The sequence below is a fragment of the Diorhabda sublineata genome, chromosome 1, assembly GCF_026230105.1.
Source record: "Diorhabda sublineata isolate icDioSubl1.1 chromosome 1, icDioSubl1.1, whole genome shotgun sequence".
Lineage (NCBI taxonomy): Eukaryota > Metazoa > Arthropoda > Insecta > Coleoptera > Chrysomelidae > Diorhabda > Diorhabda sublineata.
In genome coordinates, this window is record NC_079474.1 from 24,500,044 (window position 1) to 24,523,744 (window position 23,701).

General features: G+C 30.5%; 1 protein-coding gene across 4 annotated transcripts in view; it reads left to right on the plus strand.

The window, feature by feature from the left end:
- The window catches only part of LOC130441257 (RNA-binding protein Musashi homolog 2), a 453,235-nt gene that overhangs the window by 23,929 nt on the left and 405,605 nt on the right, over positions 1 to 23,701 (plus strand). The window contains exon 2 of one of the 4 annotated variants that reach the window (XM_056774867.1): positions 20,276 to 20,359. The exons of the other annotated variants lie outside the window; for them this stretch is intronic. The gene's annotated coding sequence lies outside the window, so the exon portion shown is untranslated. The remainder of the gene's footprint in view (positions 1 to 20,275; positions 20,360 to 23,701) is intronic. 4 annotated transcript variants of the gene reach the window in all.

Here is a 23,701-nt window from a genome sequence, read left to right on the forward strand (position 1 = left end):
ACCCAGGCTAAAATTTTGCGGTAACTGAGCCGTTTCTAATGAAATAATTGCTCAATACTACCTATGTTGATTCTCAATTTTTCAGCCATATCGCGTACAGTACTGCGTCGGTCTTGCACAATGAGTTTTCTGCAGATTTACATTATCTCTGACTACAAAATAAATAATGATGTATTACGCAACAGACACTGGTACACCCTTGTCGCTCATAGGTATAAATAAACTAAAAAGCATAGTTACGCGCTGCTGGCTATTCTCTACGCTCCGAAGCAGACTAGTCTAACATCCAGTGCAGCCATTTTTACGGAACTTAGTTTTTCGCGAATTTATTAAAAAATTCGTTTTATAATTAAACCACCCTCGTAAATTATTCTCAAAGATACAGAGTATACTATAGTAAAAACATAATTATGAACACATTTTTAGGTAACTAATATGAAAAAGCAATATTCCTAATTAAGATTTACACCAATTAGCAAAACTTTAATCAGTGATTCCGATATAATGGAAGTGCATTTCCACTATAATGGAAGTGAATTTCCAATATAATGGAAGTGCTTTTCCAGTGGAAATTCCTCATAATCCAACACAAAAGAACACAAACTTTAACGTGTAAACTTCACACTCTACGCTACACTATCACCAATTAAATTACTCATAGAGTTTAATTTGGTTCCTAAAAAATCACATTCAATTTGATTAGTCGATTAGAGATGACCAAAATGTTCTACTGTAATATTTTACGAAAAATTTTGAATAGAGTTACGAATATAAAGTAGATGATATATTCCAAGACTAGAAGAATCACTTCAGAGTGATTCAAACTCTTAAAATTTCATACATCGGTAGTTAATAGTCTATTTCTATGAATGAATATATTTCGGGTGTATACTTCAATGTATTTACCCTTAACAGCCGAAGGTAAAAAAGTACAATTTTTTCTAAAATGTTATATGTTTTCACAAGGTGTGTTAAGAACATTGTGTTATATACTTGTTTTATAGATTTGAGGGTTTAAACAAAATCAGAAGATGAAATTTTTACCACCAAAATTTAGAATGAATGATTATCATTTCATCAGTAAAATTGTCCTACTACATCCTCTCTTCTTTGACTTACTACCTTTATCCAGTTCACAGGCTTTAAATTATATACATCATTCAAAAATAACTGTTTAACGTCTCTCATTCTCAAAGAATCATTTTTTCTAGTAACTCTTTGCATGTCTTCTTCCACAGAACTTAATATTCTTGGGAATTAGCCAATGTAAATGGTTTTTTTCATTGTGGACGATTTTTCCAAAAGTCTCGAGTGATAATACGATTCATTGCTATAACACAGCTCTGAGGAAAAAGATCTATCCTTGGTTCCAACAATTCTTTAAAAATATTAGCATTGATATCCTCATAGTGGTCACCGGCACGAGTAAATTATTCAAAAGTCATCCAGCTAGAACTTTTTCAAGGACCTGGTAAGGTTTAAGGTTTAGGTTTAGGTTCACCTTATATGTTCCTTATCAGGATTATCTAATACGGTCCTGATAGGAATTACCACATGGTCCTTATCAGGATTGCCCCATAAGATACTTATCAGGATTATTTTTATATGATCAGAATTGATTTCGACTGCTATAATTATTAATACCTAACATATTCCTGATTAGATTTTCTGGTTCGTATGGGAGAGTTTCACAAAAGCAAAAATTATTTGTAAGAACACTCTATTAATCATAGAAACTTATATCTAACATAAATGTGATTTTAAAAATTCATAAAGCAAGAAACATCTAACAAAAGCAAAAAACATCACTTTGATAGCATTTTAACATATTTTGTTAATGCATCACTTGCTTTGACAAACCCGAAAGGTGATCATTTCACTAGAAGGAAAACGAAAATAACTGCACATTTTCCATATCGGTAGGCACGAACCGTTTATTATGAAGTCTATTGCTCTGCTCTACTGCCTCTCTTGAAGTAGTTTACACTTAAGTTCCATGTCCAATTCAACAGCCAAATAAATAAGAAATTTCCAAAAGTAAGATACGAGAAATGTTGTATTGAAATTCATAGGAGGTTCTAATTACATAGTTTAAGATGAGTGATTTGATAATTTTCATGAAGAAAAATATCATACTTTCAGTAATATGGTGTAACCTGAGAGATTTGTTGTATGAACATAATCAGAAGGACTTGTTGAAAAATAATTCATTTTCAATACGATCATTCTAATGTGATACTAGTGTGGACCTCTTCAGGTAATATGATGAAAAATAGTCATTATTTTAGAAAAGTGGTCTTGAGAGACTGGATGGAGAAAAGTCAATTCATTTCCAAACATGTCAACCTCATGTGATTCTAGTTAGGATCTCGTCAGGATAACCTGTTAAGAAATATTTTTCTTTTCAATAAGATGATCCTGAGAAGTTTTTTGTATGGACATGATCAGAAAAATTTATTTCAAATGGGGTTATACTGATGCGATCCTGGCATGGACCTCGTCAGGTTTGACCTAATAAGACGTTTTACAAACAAAAGTGTTGGACTGCTATTGTGTACTAGTTTTAGTTTGCGTCCTTTCCTGATATTCCATTTAGAAAAATAGATAAATTATTAAAAAAAAAACTGTTTCCGACTTGTAACACTTTCATTTTGCCAACATTTATTTCGTATTCGTTAATCCATATCTTCTTCCATAATTTTCTTTGGTTACTACTTTTCAAGAAAAAACACCTTTTTATCTCAAAACTCTCTATAGTGTGCTTTTACTCATTCCAGAGTAATATTCATCACCTCGAATCGTGACAAGAACTTTCTCTGCTGTCTCTCTTTTCTTTTCTAAAGAAGAAAGCATGCACTTTCATCCAAACTTGGATCTCTTTACAAAATGGAGAAACCTACAATCGTATTATCGGTGAAATTTGTTTGGAAGTGATTCTTGGAGTCAAAATAAAATAAAATGTATAACCTTCATTAAAAAATAGGTATTTTTTGAAAAATAATTGCAATGTAACTTTTAATACACAGGGATTCTGGCCTATCAAAATCTTTTTCCATTGTTCTGTACAGCTTATAGTTTTAAAAGACCAAAAACTTGCTTTAGCTCAAGTACATTTACGAAAATTTTAGAAAATATTTAAATTCTCTAATATTATTTAAAATGACCGTACCGAAGTTTTGCATTTGAAGTTAGGTATATAATAATTTACCATAACACATTATAATAATTTAATTTCGAATGAATTCTTCAACTAGACATAAGTGGAGTCGAAAAACCTTGAATACCAATAATCAAATACATTTTTGTTTTTTTTTCCATCATCCACAAGACTAATAACAGCTAAACATCACCGTTGGTATCTGGCGGTAATTGAATCAGTTCATCTTCAGTGACAATTCTCAAATATGAGAAGGTGACGTGGAGAAACTCGAGATCAATAGTGTGAGTGTAATAAAATTGACTTCTGTTGAATATGGTAGCAGATAACAACCACTTCATGAAATGATAGAGTAATATAGTATTCTACACTTTCGCACTATACATAAGTATATTCTTCAGCTAGAGCCAAAACTCATGTTCCGAGTCTCCAAATGCTGAATTATCGGCATCCTCCACAAACAGTTATTGAATTAATTATCTCAGTGGAGATATTGGCTACTAGTCCAGTCATTAAAGGGGGTTGCCATCGGAAAAATTGACAAACTTATATTTTAGCATCCTATAACTATTCTCAAAATTCATATATACTCGTAATTGGATCGTCAAAGTTTTAAATGTCACAAAAATCGTTTTTTCTACATTTCTTACAAAATTGTTGCTTCATATAGGTTTTACGCTATTTGTATTTATTATCAATATTGTAGAAAATGTAATTCTCTATTTTGAGATAGAGGGCACTCTACGTCAAGTCAACAAAGTCGACTAAACCGGTGCAGCTATCAAATATTCCATAAACGAGTGGAGCAGTTCACCAATATTTCAATTATCAAATCCAAACTTGGTTAGGCATTATTTAGAACCGTAATGCGTAACGAATTCCTGGAAACTATCATGATTATTTTACCACCTGCACCAGATGAATTACTTAATACAATAATCTGTAATTAAGAAAGTGGTGGCTGAAGCTCAAGATGTGGATGCAGGAAAGCGCAGTTTGTCTGTACCATATCGGACCGATATTAGTGATGATAGAATCTTTGACCTAGAAATCATAAATTACTTGGAGACAAATGTCGTTGAAGACGGTACTGAAGAGTAACTTGAATTTCTGCAGTAGAGGTACGAAGACGATGATAATGATAATGAAGAAGAAGAGGAAGAAGAAAATTAATAATAGAAAGAGAATTGAAATTTGAGCTTGCTTTCCAAATTTTTATCAATTTTGACAATAATTAATCTATAAAATAACACGTTTAATGATAACATTAATTAAAAATTTATTTCTTCTCTTCTTTATTTATATACAAAGTCATTAGTATAAATTATATTGGAATTAAAATCCAATTAAAGTATTTTTCTCAACGATTTCTTAATCACATGGCCAGGTAAATTAAATTAAATAAATTGTCACTTAATTAATAATAAATAAGTAACAAAAAAACAATGAAATCAATCTAAAAGTTAAATAATAATGATTATACGTTTAGCAATAAATTATAATAGTTTTTGATCGAAACTACCAGTTGAACTCACATAATTATCTGACCGCGCGCTCTACGCCCTCTATCTTGAAAACAGTTCAAGGTATAAAAAAATGTTGAAAACAAAGTTGTAGAGAATTAAATTGTCTACAATACTAATTATCGATACAATTAGCGTTAAGCCCATATAAAATGAGGTATTTGCAAAAAATGTTAAAAAAATCGATTTTTGACTGACTGAAACTTGCGGCTCTTCAATTATATGTGAATTTTGAGAATAATTTTAGGATGCAAAAAATACAATTTTTCACGTGGTAATATACTGGGTATGTCGATTTTCCAATATATTCACCCAATTTTGTCTACGATGACTTTACTATTATATATTCGAACTGATCGAGAGATATGAATGTATAAGGAATCACGAGGTCCTATCTCACCTTTCTCAGGAAGTATATTTTTTGTTGTTTTTTATCAGTATATTGAAGAAGGTTAGGAGTTATGGAAAAAAAGATACGGTCAATATGTGAAACATAAGTTACGTTGCTCTGACTATCCTGAAAACTGTAACAATAAATGTTTATAGTACCTAGCACAATAAGGAAAATGAGAGAATCCAGAGAAGAAAATATTTGTTCAAGTGTTTCATCTTTCGCCGTCAGCTTAAAATTTAAATACAGTTAATATATGTTCATCATAAATATGTATACGCTATTTTCACGATACAAAAGGTACAATTCACAGTTTCGGAACATTCTAAAAAGATCTTTGCTTCATAATTGTTTGCAGAAAGGAACAAAATTTTTCTCGTTACATTCAAATCATAGTTCAGTGAACTGTGAAATCAATAGAAAAAAAACCATTTCAAATAGCGGATACTGTATCTTAACGCTTGACTCTAATTTTATTGAAATAACTTGGTTATTTGTCGAAGAAAAATCTCAATTCAACCATTAATATTCAGATGAAAACGTAGCATTGCAATAGAATATTCGGTTGAGATACCGCACTAACGCGATACTAATTGGATATGATTCAATAAATAGGAAATATATCTAGATCATCAAATAACATTATTTGTATATTCGAAACATGATCGTGAATAGCATCCTACTGATAAGCAATACAATAGAATTTTAATAAAGTAAAATTTTGTTTTGTGTGAACTATGCAGATATCTAGTTTGCCTGAATATCATTTTTAAATTGAATGTGGATAGTTTTACACCCAATAAATTCAATATTCACTCTACCGATATGAATGAAAACAAAATTCATATAGTTTATCCTCCAGTCAAAAGTTGTTTTTTGAGTAATAATATTTCAACTTCAACTTCTCTGCTCGCAATTAATATTAAGTTTCCAGAAAAGCTGGAACCACCTTATAAGGAAACTGGACTGTCTTTGAACTTGATGCTGAACATAATGCAAAAAGTTTTAACAATAATATATTGTTCGAGAAAAGAATAAACTATTTTAACATTATTTGACATGCAAACAAATACAATGAATAGGTAGGTAATGCGATATATTTTGAAGCACAAGAAAATTGTAGCTTTCACAACTTCAAAGCTTGAAGCCGTTTTTTCGGCTGCTCTCAAAAATCAATAGATTTTTTCATATATCTAATTTCGACGTCGACCACGTTAAGGTTGAAGAATAACCAGATTTAATGACTGTAACATTATTTTCGTCTAAAAATTCAACTAACTACCAAATAAAACCGCATACGTAACGTTTGTTGTGTGTATACGAATTTCCGGGCAGGTAGAAATGTCATAATACGTGTTCCATCACATATTACTATTTTAGAAAGAATTCGATATTCACCTTTATTGAAGATTTATAAGGGTTCATGGCACACAATGATAGTTTAATTCACTGCGCATCCAACATCAAGAGTTGCTTCAATTTGTTGATAGATGCATGTTGTATATCGTACCTCATCACCAAGGGATATCCTCCTTTTTTAAATTCGCTATATCAGAGGAACACAACTGATCTTTCATTAAAAATGCACTTCGCAACAGTTCAACGTGTTAACATAAACCGACCTTGAAATCACAGTAGATCATTACGCGCAAATGTGCCTCTATTTACTCAGTGATAGCAGCGACTGCCGCTAGAGCGTACTACTTACGGATACGGATTTAAGTGTTTCCTGCATTACCATCTCTAGTTTCGTAACATCTCAAAATATATAGACTTGATCTCGTAAATGTTTCCATTGCAATGTCTAGACAACAACTATAAAGTCAACTTCAATTTGATGAAACCATAGTAACATGTGCTCCAAAAATGAATTTGCCATGGAATTTCATAGATATTTTTTTGGATACTGAAAATATACAGATTTATAAATTGATGCTCATCTATTTCATATCGTCTAATATTATGAAAACACCTTTTTCCGATTTACTCGATATTTTCATTGTATAAGAAGGCCTCGTATATACTTCACTCCGATATTTAGATTAGGAACATCCCACGTTCTGGTTTTCGTTTTTGGATAGTTTAGAAGTTCAAAGAGCTATAAGTGAATTTCGTTTAAGTTACTTTACTATCAATTTTGGCCATAATTATACGTCTATAACTACACGTATATTGTGATTTTTCGCAAAGAATAATGATGTTATACCAATTTTTCTTACTTATTTATAAAATTAGAATATTAATCAATCAAGATGAGATTCAAACATGTAAGATTCCAAAGTTTCCCAAAATTTTGAATTTAGATGTATTTCCCTTCACTAAATCATTAGTCTATTAGATACCGTCAAATATATTTTCATGATTTGGATAAAACATTATATATCAAGGAATCAATTTCAAATGCCTGTGGCTCCAGAATATTTTCTGTTATTTTGACCATAATGATATTGAGTTACCTCGAGCCCACTAATCAAACATCTACTATTCATTGAAGATTATTCGCTTTGTCTATGATCATAAAAGTCTTTGAATGATATTGATGGAGTTTTTGTTATATTAATTATATTGTATTGGATAACATTCAAGTAGAGAACATTTTTTTCGGGTTATGTAACTTTGAGAGTACTTATGCCGAATATATGTTAAAATATTTTCGACATAATGTATTTCAGATAGTTCGGGCTTAAAACGCATTGCTTGTGTATATTTTTTATTATACAATTTCCATGAAAAGTTCTCTATTCCAAAATATAAATGTTATATTGCTGATTTTATGAAAGCAGTTCTTTCCAACTTGCTTTTTTAGATATGCATCTCAAACTTTAACTGAGCGGCTATCAAATTCAAGTACACACTTGGCATGGAATTTTAATAAATATTTACTACATGCTTCACAAAAAAAATGTCCGATAATTGTCAGATCGTTTTATTTACTTTGTAGGTATATTGATATTACATTTTATTCTTATGAATTCAAATATTCATTGAATCTCTCTATTAATGTGTGTTTAATGTCAAATTTAAACAGGACACAGTAATTGGAGAAAAATTATTACCACACAGTTATAAATACAATTAAATAAATCATGTGAAATCTGCAACGAATATTTTTTTACAAAATAAACTGAAAAAATATCAATAGAGGAGAGATATTATGACACTTAATAAGCACTCAAACTTAAACTGTGAATTTTTTTTGGCGTTATTAAAAATACTTACATCACATTTTTTTGTTAATAGATTATTTATTAAGTATCCTTCAAAATAAATAAAGAAATTTTGAAAAAATTTTAGGACTTCAATATCAAAACGAACAATGCGCGTCAGCGCTCAAACTTGAATTTTTTTGACATTAAAAAAATACTTCCATCACAATTTTTGCTTAATTGTTTTCTAATTGATTGAGCTTTGTAATAGTATATAATTTTTCTATATTTCTTGAGTCTTCGGTTCAGAATCATACAATATGTACAAAGACACATGTTTAAAATTTTTAACCACTTAATCTTTATGTAGGCTATTATAATGTCATGATATGTCTCTTATATTAACATTTTTTAGCAAGAGATCATTTTATTTTGTACAGGGGTACATCAATTATGAACCATTGTGTTGCATTGAAAGAAGCATCTTCATATTTTCGTTATCTAGAAGAATCAAAATTTGAATTTTGTAAAATTGTATAATTTGTTTTGAATTATGCTAGAGATATAATATTATTATAATTCCGGAAACTTATTGGAAATGTTTATGAACAGTTGAATTTCTGTGATATGAAAGAATAAAAGAAAATGTAGGAGTTATTGAGTTTCTTTCAATAAAGGAGGATGCTCTTTAGAAACTATTTTATATACGACTACCCAAAGGAGATATATTGCAATTACTATTGAACCATTAAGTTGTAATCTCAAAGAATACACTAAAGTAACACCTAACCATCAATAGGATTATATACATATACTTAAATTAAATTCACCTCAATTACAAGTGACAAATGGTTAGTATTAAGTATTTCTTTGCGCGAAAATATTCATTTCAATCAATTATTGTGACTATAGTGAATTTTTTCGCAAAAATAGAATATTACGATCAAAAAATACATGTAGTTCAAGTAAGGGTTTCAAGTTTGAAAAGGTTTTGATTTCGTAGTACCTCAAATTTAAATTGTGTCGCAGCATTCAAATTTACTAACAAACAAACAACGGAGCAAAATGAAAAAGATATTATAATGGCTCACTCGGGAGCAGTAGAATTATGCTCCAAGCTCGAAATTACTAATAAAACAATAACCAATAAGTGCAAACTCTTGTGTCTCAATTGACTGATTAAACGAGTATACTGAATATTTGATACTTATCAACAAATTATAAAACTTCATGAATTCTCACCTCAAAAGGATGCCTTTTTTTTGAACAAATAGAAATAAAAAACTAATAGAAAATATCTATCATTCTATTTATTGACATTTAACTCGTAATATCAAATTTGAAACAGTTTGTGTAACAATCTCCAATTAGAAATCACTATATGGGTAGGTTATAAAAAAAGAGTTTTGAGAATATTTTTAACTATTGTCGCTAAATAGATTTCCACTTATTTCATTTTATTGATATTTGTTTCTATTTGAATAATATTTATTCTAAAAGTACTAAATCGCACCACTTTCTTCTCTAAGATTTAATTCCAATTGAGGCATTCAAAATTAAATTTCTCGATACAACTCTTACTAGATTTAATGACCATAAGAATATAAGATAACCAAGAAAAGCAACAAACAAAATAAAATGCTGATTATTGAAATGTCTACGCACTCTTCTACTACAGAATAATGAAACCTATTTTAGAATATTTATTGTTTATATCTTTTCTAGGAATTCTATGACAGAGTGAGTCTAATTTTTAATTTTTTGTTAATTTTTCTATTGATAAACTAGTGTAGGTCTACAATCTATTGGATGCGTTATAAAATTGAACAACTTGATAGTTGTTGAACATTTCAAATGATAGAATCGACTAAACTAGAAGTCTCTAGGTGTTGTTATGGACCTTTTGATACTTTGTCAAGATATTAAAATTCTGAATTTGATTATATTTTTATTTCTGATGCTCAAGTTTTATTTAGCATTAAAAAAAATTAGTTCGTAACTCTATACGGTTGATTGCAAAGATGGAAGCTCCTTTAGATATCAAATTGAATTGTAAAGTTATAAGGCTACCGTCAAATTTGAATTCACGATTAAAGGCCGGAACACACTTGCCTAGAAAATGTTAGCAGACCAAGTAAACATGACGGACCAAACTATCCAACCAAGATATTATTGCTGGACGATAAAGGGTTCTTCAAACACCAGACAAACTTTTTCAAGATCGCAAAATATCTTATTTTTGTAGAGTCAGGGATCCTCTAAGACGACGCAAAAAGTATAAAGCAGTGTGTAGAAATCAAAAACACCAGAAACCACTAGAAGTAGAATAAGGATGTACACAATGGATCCACCTACAGAGTGTGCTGAAAGATGATTTTAGAATATTTCAGCATTTCTTTGAAACGACTGCGTACAATTACATGTCTTATAAAGTGAGGAAAAGATATTAAAAAAAAATAGAAGGGGAAATCATCGTTCGGTTAAAAATGCAGAAAACGTTATAAAATGATTAAATTTATAGATAAATGAAAACCACTATAATAGACAAAAATCCAGGAGACTATTTACTAGCAAGTCTCAATATCACGAGGTTTTGGAAAATGTACAATTCTGCAGTTGAGGAAGCTTTGAAAGTTCGACATAGTTATTTTAATAATACATTTTCAATAAAACTTCAACATAGGATTCGGATGCAAATGAATACAGTTTATGCTTTCGAAAAAAAAGAGCCTTAGATATTGTGATTCTACCATGAAAGTGACTAGTTTAATCGAATTAATACATTTTTTTACTCTTGGTATGAAACTCAAGCAGGTAGTAGGGGAGTAAATGGAATTATGCCCGCTTTGGTTAATTTTCTACTATAAATCCTGGTTGTAGAGCTTTCCCTTCATTTGCTGACGGATCTCCCGGCCAAAAGGAAAATTCTTATTCATCAGCTCTTTGGTCGACGAATGATGCCCCTCTTTCTCTTCAAGAAATAAGAAATAAGAGAACCTTCCCAGTCAGAAGAGCACTCATTTTGCTAGTTGATAGGGTCTTTGGAAGTCTTGAAAAAAGAATAAAGAAGTATGAAGTAGTGCTTAATGTTCAAGAATACACAAACATCTACGAGGAAATTGGTACATTAAAACATCTTGGAGAAGATTCGTTGATTCGGGATTACAAAGCACTGGGATTGGTTAGAATTCAAATTAATTATCAATAATCAATTAATATTAATTATCAATAATATTAATTAGATAAAATGAAATAAACATTTGGCAAACATACAAACCCATTCCAAAGAAGTGAAAAATGAAGTCAAAGCCGAAAAAATTCAAAATTTACAGATGCTGCTGTTACTTTATGATGAAAATTGCCAAAAAGATGAAAAACTTCAATTTTCACGACATTCCTGGCCAGTGAATTCACAAGAATGTGATTGTAACGAGGAGGATAGAGGGCTAGGTGTTCAATTTTTTTTGCTTGATCTCTCATATCGTTTGTTACATTAATAAGAAAAATTAAGGTTTACTTCTGTATGTTCTTTTTTATTGCGATCAAGTAGAGCATAATCCTCTTCGCTCTACTTCAAAAAGGTTATTATCCACATTATAAATTCAAAAAGAATTCTAACCATTTTTTTTAGTGATAGCTAGTTTAAATAACAGTATTTATCTTATTTCAGATACTATCCTATTTTACATAACCCCCTTAATCAATTTTACGTGAAACAAATAAGTATTCCATCTACTCACTCACTTACGTCTCTTGAAACAAATACCCAATTTTCTCACCAAAGTAAAAAAGGATAATATTCCATTGGAATTTTTGCTCCTCAAATAGTATATTACTATTCAGCCGATAATAATATATCACCATAGCACACAATCCAATGCTTCATAAAATGGTCAAACATATTGATATTGAGTACCATTATATAAGAGAAACGACACTAGCGAAAGGGAAATTCGCAAAATTAAGATTGAAATTAAACGTCAAGTGAATAAGTATTCAAGTTATATTACTGTCACTATTATTTTTGTTCCATAAAAATTTTTGTCTAAAAGGTTATTGTAATATCAAACCAATACTAAAAAAAATGAATGAGATAAAGATTACAGCACTTTTATAAGACTTTATGCATCTCATTTTTTGTTTTTATTTTGATTTCATATTCCAACGCAGATTTATGATGAATTCGGGTATAAATGTACGTTTTAAGACTTTAGGAAATAATATTGGCATAAGCTTTTCTGTTGCTCGCAACATGTGAAAAAATATTTTTCATTATTCCACTCAATGTTAAATAAAACATTTATAACTTGATCTGTAATATTGAAATACTTGTTTGTTTAAAGCATAACAAAACGACCTGGAGGATAAGTGCTTTTTGTGCAACTGAAATATTTTATAGAATTTGTTGTGGTTTCCTCAAGTGGATCAGCATATCATATTTATAAAAGGTAAAAAAGGCATTTTCTGATAAAAACATAATACCGCATTGGGATAGAATATTTTATTTTCTTAAAAATAAATACGCAACAATAACAAAGAGTTTTATCTTGAATTTATTTTGAGCTATATCAAAATCAATATATAATACGATTTGAATATTTATCTCGGAGATAAAATTCAATTTACACCATAAATCATACCATCATACTTATACCTAGAGCCTTGGTGAATTAAGTTAATGAGGTTAGAGGTGTATGGATTGAAGATGCTTGGTGGATATTTTAGTTTTCTTAATCCAACCAAAAACAGCATAATCATTTTTTGGTTTCAGGACATCTAATGACGCAGAAGGTCTTTCATGTAAATTAATTTAGATTCCTTTGTTCACATTTATTTTACCCTTAGATTATAATGATATTCTTGTTCCACTTCTGATCCATTACTAAATCAGAACAATTAGTTATCATTACGTCACACTGTAACCTATTATGTATAGAATTACTTTGACACACTGACACCGTCTGTATCTTTTAAGGTGTGCCATGTGTAAAAGCCTAAATTCGAAAAAGCTCCATCTCTGGATCGTGTCTAGCAAGTCCTTCTAATTAGATAATTGCGTTTAAAAGAGTTCCCCAAACAAAAAATATTTGAAAGGATCATTAGAAGATCTGTAGTATCACATGAGCTAATGAGCTGGTGTCGTGAGTTTGAATTTGATAGACAGTCTTGTATAAATGAACATGTAGGTGGAGATCCCACAATCTTACAAAAACCGAAACCTGTGTTCTTCTTTTGCAAGATTACCAATAAGAGACGATAAAAAGCACCGGGGGACGTTGTGCAAAAAAGTTTTCTTGCATCAAGATCACGACTTCAATCACAAGTCACTGTAAAGGGTGAATATGGATGATAATAAATCGTCTCTTTCTATTTCTATGGAAAGAAAAGTTAGCAATTAATGTTAAAAGTTGCATGTTGATACTTCATACTTTTTTATAAATTCTATTTCAGATTTACTGGAATCATAGCATTAAATTAAAAATGGAGATGTGTATGAACCTTCACTACAAATACTAGAATTGTGGAATAAAACAGTTGATTGTGGTTCAGTCCTCTCCTCCACAAAATTCATATCATTAACATATCATTATCATAACTATTTTGTTATTGATTCTGAAATATTTTTTACGAAAAAAACTATTCATATATCTATATTAGTAACCACTGAGTTTAATTATCATATTATATATTTTCGTTCTTTGACTAATTATTATTTTATTGTAGATTGGGTTGTTGGTTAAAATCTAAAGTACATATTTCGCAAAATAAATTCCCATATTCCCAAATTGATTTTTAAAATCAGTTAACACAACATAGACTCAAATATAGCCAGAAACTTGAGTAACTAACCTCAATTATCTAGCAATTCTGATAAGGTATATGGATTATACACAAAACATTTTGGAACTGTGGGTATGTGAATTCACAATCGGTTTCTTATACTATAACAAGTAGTTTATATCATCTCGCCGTACTCCGTACTACCAAATGATTCTGCAAAATTTTCTCTTCTGCAGGCGTGTATTCAATTTAAGAAACCCACACCAAATCTCGAAACTGTTGGGTGTGTAATAATGAGTGTTACTGTTCAGTGAATATATCCAATTATCAATTATTATGACATTGTTTGAAATTACCATTGTTATTTATCTTGTAATAATCAATTTGTTGACGAACAAATGAATACGAAACAGTCTAATTTGCATGCTAGTTATATAAAATAAATCATAAATAGTTGGACTCGCATTTGACTAAATACTGTTAGTACACCAATCATCTTTTCATGCCATTTTCGGTTTAATATTAGAAGAAAATTGCAAATTTTGAATAGGATCAAATGCACTAAGTGCTTTAAGCACTTATCGTGTTTTGACGGAAATTATTCATCGTTTAGCGACCTGAGAGCAATTTAATCTTTATTAAACCTGCACCCTTAATAATAGGGTCCTTGCATACTTTTGTTTATACTTCAACTACGTTTAGTACATCGTTCTTAAAAACATACTATTTGTTAATTTTTTTATACGGTATATTATTTCATAAAAAATTAAATAAATTTAAATACCTAGATGACGCGCCAAAACACATTTGTTCTTACATAGAAGAGTGTGACGTAGAAAGTAAGTAAACAGATCTAATGTTATTACACCAGAAATGTTATGCACATTTAATAATATTTTCTATATAGACATTGTCGTACTCCACATGAATAATGGTAATTTTATTATTTGTGCTTTACACGTACTTGTAATAAACCCATCTTTTATATATAAATCATATGCTTTTGCACTTGAGGGGCATTTTATTTTCATCACATATTGATGGTTAATAGCAGCTGGAGATGCTCCTAAGTAAGGATACTGAAATTTGAGCGAACCTTCAACCTACAAAAGAGCTGTTAGATATTTACTCGAACTAAACAGCGGGGCTCATTGCAGGAACTTTAAAAACTTTAAAAGATTAAAAATTCTGACTCTTGACAATTGAAATCAAATTGATACTCTCTTTATAAGCATTTTCCACTCCGCCTAGTCATGCAGTTGACTTATACAAATTAGGTAGCCTTTCTTGACTGAATCAAATATGGTGTGAATAAGAGTAAGACCAACTGAATAATTTTGTTGTTTAATTGGTAAACAGGTGGATGCCGCCATTGATTTCTGAGTTCTGTAAAAACGAAAAACAGAAGCTTCAGCAGCTTCTGAATGAGTTACATCTTATTTTCTGGGAATAGAAGAGATGGTAACTATACTGAGTGGATCACTATAAAAATAATATTAATTTAGATGTCCCCAATGATCCAGTTTATTTTGATTTTTTGTTATCTTATTATGAACATAACAGTGTCAAGAATAGCAAAAGGATTTATTTTTATGATTGAAGGGAGATATCAACATTGCTAGAATGATTTTTTAAATATTCAACAAACTCTGAGTTTGTAAGCCATTGATTTTTAAATAATTATATCATTTTTTGTTTGTTATTTTTATTTTGTTCAACCTACAATAAATAGCTACTCACACAATGAAGCAAACATTCATTTTTGTTGAAATTAAAATTAATATTTTGATAAACGGAATTTATTTACAAGCAATCCATTCAACCAATCAAGAAGATTATCATTTATTGCATTCAATAAATAATTCAAAAACAAGTATTCTCTTTAGTAGCGAATCTTATTATTTCATTAAGATAATCAATTTTATATACAATATTTCACGCTCTAGGTATACACGATTCTAATTCTTTCAAGTAGCTTTCTCTACTGTCGGTGTAGATTGTTCTCCAATTGAACCATTTAATACTTCGAAGATATTCATAGCCAAATGTTCTACAAATTGATTTGCATCTCAAAATGACAGTTTTACAAAGGAAAATTCATCAGTTACTACAATCTCTGTATATAATTCTACTTCTGCTTAATGCGAATAATTCCGACAGAATAATCAATTTATTACTATAATAAACACGAAAATTATCCTATCATATATCACACAACATATTTCATTGTTACTTTCGCATTGAAGCTTTTTTGTGTTTTAATTTAATATTTCATTCAACAGATCATTCTCATCGCAAAGCTATATTTATTTCACGAGAAGTATGATTGATCGTCTAAATTTATCTGCAGTGTTTTGTAATGTACTGTGTGCTAATTCTAACCGTAATCGAATAATTAAAATAATATGAAACGCCGTTTAATTACATCTAGTTATAATTCACGCATAGTTACAAACTTTTCCGTATAAATTTTCACTTTTTCTTTGGATTTTGACGCAATTATTGCAAATCTACCCTTCATATCTATTTATTTTAGTTTTTAATATACAGTTTTTTCTTATTTGATTGAAGTATATATGATTCACATATTATATTATTATATCCGATTATTCACGCTACAGATTAAGAGAATTTTTTCTATTCACTACATTTACCTATTTTTTACTTTCATCCACTTTTCACTTAGTTATTGGAAATATGTAAAATTTGCACTTACTATTTTTGCTTGTATCTTTGAACTTAACGATAATCGATTAAAGGAATGTAACACCATTGGCGAAAAACTTGTTCCTCATTTGACTTGCTGCTGACTACCTTTAAAAATTTTATACATTCTTTAATCCAATATTCAGATGACCTTTGTACTAGGTTGACAACATATTTGTTCAATATCGAAGGTGAAGTTGAACTTGAATACCATAATGTTATTTATCCACACCATGACAAATATTTTCTCTTGAACACTGGACTGAACAAGTTTTCACCGATTTTTTCGATGCAGTTTTCTCACGGTTAAAGGCTCCTTTAAGACGCTAGAAGAAGATTGACAAGCATAGTTCTATCTTTTGACAGATACTATGGACAATACTTTGTCCTTTTCTAATGTCATTGGGGAAAGAAACAAAATTAAACGTAGAAGTGTAAGACATTCTCCGAACTTTTCGGCTTGTAGAAGATTTTGCAGCAATTACAAAATCTCCGTCAACATGCTGTAGGTAAAAATCGCAGGCAGTACAAGTTAAAAAATAAGACAATTTATTAATTATTGAAATCATATGTAGTTTTTTACTATTTGTATGTAGCTCTATTTTATCCCGAACTTGATTGAATAATGCCGTAGGTAACAGAGGAGTTCATTATTCGAAATTGTTCATAAAAATCTAAATCCAATGCTTTTTCTATGATGATATATTTTTCGTCTTCGGGCAATAATATTTTTTTCTTTGGATGTGTTTGACTCGAACTTAACACGATATTTAACCATAGGGTCATAAACCTTTTATTTTTCAAAACTTATCACAGGGACCCCTGAGTCAGATTGCAATTCAAACATAACCTACGTTTGCATTTGACGTTCGTTACTAAAGAAGTCTTTCATGTACTAAAGTGAAACATTTCTGACTTTACCTCAAAGTTCAAATTAAAAGAACATTTAGACTTATTCATGAAACGTACGACTCAATTTAATCGGTACTTTCAATTTCTAGCTTCCTTTAAATGTATTATGAAAACGGCCGTTAACTTACTAATATTTTGAGTACAGTATTAAGTCTATTTAGTCGGAATATCGTGTATCAAAATATACATGAATCATCTATAATCCTGTAACATAGATATTGTTCCAAATACGTGTTCAATATTTAGTATTTCCCTCGGAACATATACTCGTACTTTGAGAATAGATTGCGGCGGCCTTGACTAATTATATACGATACTCTTGAAGTAATTGTAGCTCTATCTCTAACACAAAGGATACGAAACTTTCTTTATAGCAAACTTGGTTAAATTCTGTTAGCTACCTTAAGGTATGATTATACTTATCCACTCAAGGAATTTCGGGAATATATACAGAATTGTACAGTAATTGTATTCATGAGGGATGAGCAGAAAGGCTAATTCTAGTTACCGAACTTCGTCTCTTATTATCTTGTTAGTAATCTTAGAAACTTTACTAACGATTATTTTGATACGATATCAAATAATTGTGCTCTTATCCGCATTTTCTCTTGGGATATATAGATACTTTTTATAAAGTGAATTTTTTGTTTAATTCAACATTCACTTTGATATCTCATGAATCCACTTATTAATATTAAACTATTTTTCATCTGTATAATTAAATGATTCGACCCTATATATTATATATCTATTTTTATACATATTTATCTATCTTTGATTTTCGAAAAGTACATCTTATAAGTGAAATTGATTAGATTTCCAATATTGCTGACTTAGTTAATTTGGAAGATACAGAACGTATATTGGCAATCGAAGTGAATTCAGTAGAAACCATTAAGATCCACATTGATTACATTGATGGAGGGTTACTCTTCAACGAAGATAAATCGCTTGACTTCCTTGGAAAATGGTCACAATCAACAGTTACATCCCTTAGATGAGACCACAAAAGGTTACTTTTTGTTCAAGATTAGTTTCAACTAATTTGACGCACCCCATCTATTTTTTTCGGAATACGATTGGCAGAATGTTTCAGTACACTCATTGAAATCCTGATTAATAGATATATACGGAATATGTACAGTAAATGTTTGGAAGATAATTTCATGGGAAATAAGTCTTTATTACTAATAAGATTTGTTTCAACGCTATAATGAGGTGAAAACTATTCATTCGATGTGAAAAATGTATACCACTTACAAATCACAATGAAACAGTATGTATTGTAATATATAGACCAAACTAAGATATGAAATAGATATACAGAGTGTATCTCAAAAAATTGTACACACATGGTATGATCAATGAATTTTTATAATAGCTTCTGTTTTATACTTTCGTTTGTCTAAACAAGCAGTGATAAGTTTGAATCAGTTGTGGCATGCCAGTCTGCTACTATAGCCGCTTTATAGACATCGTGTTTGTAGTATATGTCGTGACCCTATGACGAGATAAGACAACTAATATGTAAATCTCGTTTTGGTCTCGTCAGTTTTAATCAAGTCCTAAAATTATATTTGTCGCCTCGGTAGGTATAGCGTGATAGCTGCCAATTTTTTTAAAGGTCTCAAAGAAGTGGGTTTGTCAATGAGAACTTCAACTACAAGACAAAATTCATAGTTGTTATGTCGGGACTGTGTGGAGACCAACTTAGGTCACATGTCCTTTAGATCAATTTACCAGGAAAAGTTTCACAAACTCGTTTCAAAGATTCATTGAACGTTTGTGAAGTTGTTCCGTTCTGTGGGAACAATGTTTTTTGGTTATAACTATTAAGTTTTGTGTTTTGTAGTTCAGGCGCGAAGGATTTGTCTAACATCTGCACATGATACTCTGATTTTACTGTAAATGAGCTTCATCTGATAACAAAGTGTTGATAAATGTTGGAAAACACTCAATTACCTGGATCTGACCAGCAACCTGAGGTTTTTAATCGTACACTAACTGAATTCTGTAGGGGTGTAACTCAAAAAATTATCTAAAATACGGAATAATGATGATTTATTCACTTTTGAAGCACCAGAAGCTCCCGAATAGACAAGTCATGCTCGAGTAGAGCTAATAGCTTTGTCTACGCCTGGTGCATCATTTAAGTCACGAACATTGGGAACATTGCAGTTTTCTACGCTCGCAGAATTAATGTTTTCATAAAACTCACGTACGCACAATACGCGGTAAGCTGTCGAAAAACGCTCTATAACAACTAAATTCCTAAGAACCAGGCTACCGAATAGATCACATAATAAGTAATACAAAGGTAAACTTTCTATTGAGACACTTTGTATGAAATTGTCCTCTATCTACTTACGTATAACTTCGTCAAAATATCCATTAAATGAATACCTAAATGAAATCAATGATCTGCTTCAAACGATACCGCTTTAGATTTCGAAATATGCTTTGCTCAATTATGAACAGAACAACCATACCTCTTACAAAACACATATTCTACGTTTTAGTTAAATAAAAATTTTAAACAATGCACAACTTCTTATATAATAACAGTTATAGCATATTTTTCGAAACGATTTTACCATAAATGATTTGGATGGTCGAAAGAGTGGCGAGAACAGAATTTTGAAAGTGCTCTTTGTTTCAGTAATTTCACTTCATTTTATCAATAGTACTAAGACTAAGACCAATATTTCTACTAAAAGGACATAGCACAAGGACTACAATTCCAGTAAGTTATTTTTGATCCTAACTTTTATTTTAAAATATAAATATAACATTACGACTGATTGCCATTGTTAAGTTCTCGTATTGAAAAGAGAATATTTCTCAATTCGGGGTAATGTATGTAGCTGATTAAATAAAATTTTCTTCAGCGAAAAAAGAAAAATGTCTAACTACGAAAATTTCAAGGAATCTTAATGAAACACCTTACATTATGATGATTAGAATATTGTTTGTAGGTGATAAATGGAATGTTTGTTGTAGAATGAAAAATTTTGTTTTTGGTAAAAATGTTATGAAAAAAAAAAATTCAACGAGATCTTTAACAAGAAGCTCGGATGGCTCCGTATGTAGGTAAAGTCTAAACCATTCTCAGAAATCTACCTTTCCGTTTTGTAGATTGTGGACTTCGTGAAAAGCCCTATGTGACAAATAGATATTTAACAGTTCAATAATAATAAACTTCCCATGAAATGTTCTATATATGACTATTTCTCAATGATATACCAATGTCTCACTTCACCCTAAAAAGTCTCACCAATCAGACAGTCAGTCAAACATCAAAGTAATGGTCATGGCTCCTTTTTTTTTCGGTTGTGGGCGATAAGATTTCATTTTAGGGAAAACAACTTGTCTAGCCTGCCAACCAGATTTGATATCATGCGACTTCTAGCTTTTCCATATAGTAACAAATAAGCTGAAAGGAAACGTTTTAATACCATGTCCGATATTCAAGAGATCTGTCTGAAGTCATTTCAAAAGAAACGTACCAGAAATGTTTTTTGTCATGGAATAAACCTTAACATAATAGCTTTCCTACCTTGCTAGCCAGGAGCAGTACATTTTTTAAAATAATTTACGATATAAAATATCAATCATAATTGTTCTTAAATTTACAGTGTCTTTGCAAAAATTGTATCATTTGAACTGTAACGCTTCTTAAATTGAAACTCAACTACACAGCACATGAGTAGTTCTCGTAACTGTAAATTGGCAAGCAAATAGTTACCGAGCGTACAAACAAAAAATACATTAACTTCTGATTATCTTTCGTAAATTCTTGTCAATAAAATGAAGAACATGGTTTTACAGTTGTAGATTCCTATAAGTAACTTCCGACTCCTCCTCGATAATCTAAACATAGTATAAGCACATACGCAGTGAGGTTACTTAAGTGTTGACAAGAAATATTCAAACTTTTCGAGGTTTTTTGTACAATCAAAAGATTTAAATCAAAGGAAGAAAGTGCATACAGCTTGATGGTAAAATCACATTCACGATTTATATGAAATTTCATAAGTTTAAATTTTTTGTGTCTTTGAATCGAAATCCTTTAGAGACAATCCAAATATGTTTAGACTGTTCGAGGACAGAAATTGAACTGTTTTAACTGTTTTGAGAGAAAGAAAAGCAATTATCTAATGTTGGGGGCAAATTCGGTTAATTAATTTATAATAACAAATCTAAATCTTGAAAAGTAAACAAATACGAAGACTATAAATTAAAAAGACACAAATAATTCGGACATAATTTTCATTAGTAGAACTATCACCGTTATGATTCTAGCAAATCCTATAACAACGGACAATATTCCAATTTGGAATTTGAAATTTTATACCAGAAAATATTCACCGGAAAAGAAAGCTTTCAAAATTCTTTTAAATAAATATGAATATAAGTTCGGTCGCCGCTATTACCTGTTTATTAAATATATCCATAACGATACACCAAAGGAAGATTATCTGAACAAGGAAGAAAGGATCAAAATCTGGTAACAGCATCCTCGTTTTGTACTGGCGAAACCGGTCAATAATGCCAATATCGATATAATCGATTCCAAGCCGTCTAAAAAGACCTCAAGCTGGATATGAGATTCTCATCTACAATTTGCTTAGAACATCCTCTTCATATCTTTGACTACTAGACGGCTCCTTTCTTTTAACCCCAAGAGGAAGCGTCCATATTCCTCCTTTGCCTACTAACAACAGCTAATGAAGAACTTTCAAAAGTTTTTTTCCTAGATTTTCTCGATAAAACTCTTATCTTCATTAGGGTGAATTCTAGCTCCACCAATCCATCTGCTGGTGCTACAGTTTTGCTGCGGTTTCCTCATAACTTATTGAATCCTCTTATTAGCCAAATGGCCGACAACTGGTAATAATACAGCCGCAGTTGTACCCAGTTTTTCGAAACTCCCTGTATAGGAATGACAGTTAGTGAGTATTGAATTGAAGTATCAATTCTATTGGAATAATAATGAAATCTAATAGCATAACGATACGGTTGTGGAGATTTTGACATAAAGTTCTATCTCAACAAAGTTCCTTGATATGAAGGTTTCATATTTCTAATTTCCTGTTTCAGTTTATGGGTAGAGCTGAAAATTCCTTTTGGTTATATGGTTATATCCGACGGGTGTTGTATAACACATTAAACGTTCTTTAGTTCATAAGATTGAATAATACAGACAGTGAAAACTGCTTCCTAGATCCAGAGTTGTTGATGTGCTTACAAATAGAAACATGGTTGTTCAGTACGAAATAATATTTATTGTATATAGCATTATACATGCCTCAAATGTTTTTACCCGCTCGAGCATTCGCTACTAAAGTTCACTAAATTTTTGTTAAAAGACGTAGCATTGCAATGGACAAATCTTGATTGCCATCTGCAGATTATGGTTGGAAGTTTTCTGGCTTTTCGAATGGGTTTTAGATTCTCATCAGAATGATTGACTTTTCTGTAAGATATATAATAAAATATCGTGGCCTGCAGGGAGGTATTCCGTCAGTAAAAATAACTGTATTATATATAGCTGACTTAATCCACTACTTCTTGAAATATTTTCATCTTGTCTTGTGTCTAATATTCCTGTTTGAGTAAAAATGAAATAGTTCTCCTGAATTTACCGCATTGGTTTTTGATCGTATTTTGTTTAAAAATAATAGAGATATAAATTTCCTCTACAGTAGACAACAGATAATCCTTACTTTTTAAGAATAAAATGGTTATTATAATTAATGTCATTGCAAAAGTGCATGAAATGATATCTATTGCTCAAAGCTGACGTTCAAAAAATATAACTCATTGTTTGGTGTAAACAATTTTTTGTTAGTTACTTCCACAACGTTTCTTTATCGTTAACGTACCTTGTTATTAATATATCAATATACACTTCGGCACTTGCTGAATGACAAATATGAAGTTCAGGATTTATCAGTTCTAGAAATATACAATTTGTTTGCTCAAATGTTGTATAGAGTACCCTTATGGTGTTTTAAAAATGAAGGTCTTGGTGTAACGTGAGCTGATTGCACTGAAAGATATTATCCACAAATATCGAGAAATT